Below are 1823 nucleotides of genomic sequence, written 5' to 3'. Positions count from 1 at the left end.
TGGCAGTCCCGGAAAATAGGACGAAAGCTGCCGTTGATTATATACACACACACACACACACACACACACACACACACACACACGAATACAGCATGTTATTAGCATGCATAGATAAAAACTGTTGACAAAATTATTGAACATACAGATATTAAATTAACAAACTGGTCAATTTTATTTAATCAGTTTCATAACTGATTAAGCAAAGCATGAATGCTCCAACGTCGCTGTTAATTGTCACTTATTTGTCTGAATCCATTTCAAAAATCGTAAGACGGGAGAAAGATAAATTCTGGTACCAAGGGAAGTAACTATAACAGTGTTGATAAGGAAGTTACTTCCCTTGCAACACCTTATAAGTTTTTACTTCGAAAATGGAAGTTGGAAAATGTTGCATCTTTGAAAATTTATTTAACTTTATTTAATTTAAATAATTAATTTATCTTTTATGATAGAACATTTCTAAGTATTTTATAAATTTTATATTCAGTTAAAAAAAGATTACAAGGATGCAGAAGGGGAATGAAATTGAGAAACCGATATCGATTGACCGTTCCCAAGTTGTATTAACCAAGTATCGTTTAGTATTCGTAGTGGTAGTGGTGGTGGTGGTGCTGCTGCTGCTGCTGTTGCTGCTGTTGTTGCTACCACTGCTGCTGCTGTAATTCTACACTTATCACAGTCAAGCTGGTCTATCACCAGAATCGTTCTAGTCGTGACCATCTCGTTTTGCATTATTTAGAGTGTTCTTTACATTCTTAAAACGGCATTGTATGATTTGAGGGAGATTAGGCTACAATTTCCTGCATGGTGGCCCAGTTGTGTCAGATAAAGTGTCAGATAAAGCACCCTCTGGTGTGTGTCCCTGGTCTCTACGCTCTGAGTTTAAAACTCACCGAGGTCTATTTTGATTCTTATTCCTCTGAGGTCTGGAAAAGAGGTTTTCTGTCGAGAATGTTGCACCGTAAGAAGGGTCGCGGAAGGATCACCCAGGGCATCTCTTTCACCGGAATAAAGGGACGGTAGAACAAGGGGATTGCCAACAAAACGAACGTCTCCCCACGAAAACAAAACTGGTGTGTTACTGGCCCCACCTATCGACGGATTAATCAACAGAACAGAACAACAATAAGCAAAAACAACAGAGGATCATAGGAGAGAGATTTATATCGAATCGCTGAACTCGATACTGCAATAAGTTCGTTACCCAGAAAACGAAAAATCAAACCCGACCCAAACTGGATTTAGAATCAGAACTTCGAAACCAATCAACCTCTTCTGCCGTCACCCTTTGCTCTCTCGGTGGCCAGTTTGAATTTCTTTAACTAATTAATTTTTTTTCTTCTTTTTTTTTCTTTTATTCGTTTATTTGCTTCAGTCATTTGACTGCGGCCATGCTGGAGCACCGCCTTTTAGTCGAGCAAATAAACCCCAGGATATATTCTTTGTAAGCTTAGTACTTATTCTATCGTTCACTGTTGCCGAACCGCTAAGTTACGGGCGCGTAAATACACCATCATCGGTTGTCAAGCGATGCTGGAGGGACAAACACAGACACACACACACACACACACACACACACATATATATATATATACTAGCAGTATGCCCGGCTTTGCCCGGGATTAAGTTGGGATTATTAAGCTAATCAAGTTCTTTATTTCAAACCAAACTAAGTAACATGACGTCAAATTTGGGCAGAATCAGTGTTGCAACTGGAGTGCATGGGTTGAGAGTTTGATCGGCAGAGGTGATCAGGTTACACATGCCATCCCTTTGAAAACACCACCGCCATCATCTAACCCCTTTTTGCTCATGGGTTAGGA

The sequence above is a fragment of the Octopus bimaculoides genome, chromosome 12 (genome assembly GCF_001194135.2).
Source record: "Octopus bimaculoides isolate UCB-OBI-ISO-001 chromosome 12, ASM119413v2, whole genome shotgun sequence".
NCBI lineage: Eukaryota > Metazoa > Mollusca > Cephalopoda > Octopoda > Octopodidae > Octopus > Octopus bimaculoides.
The sequence above is the reverse complement of the archived record's forward strand: the minus strand, read 5'-3'. Positions refer to the sequence as shown.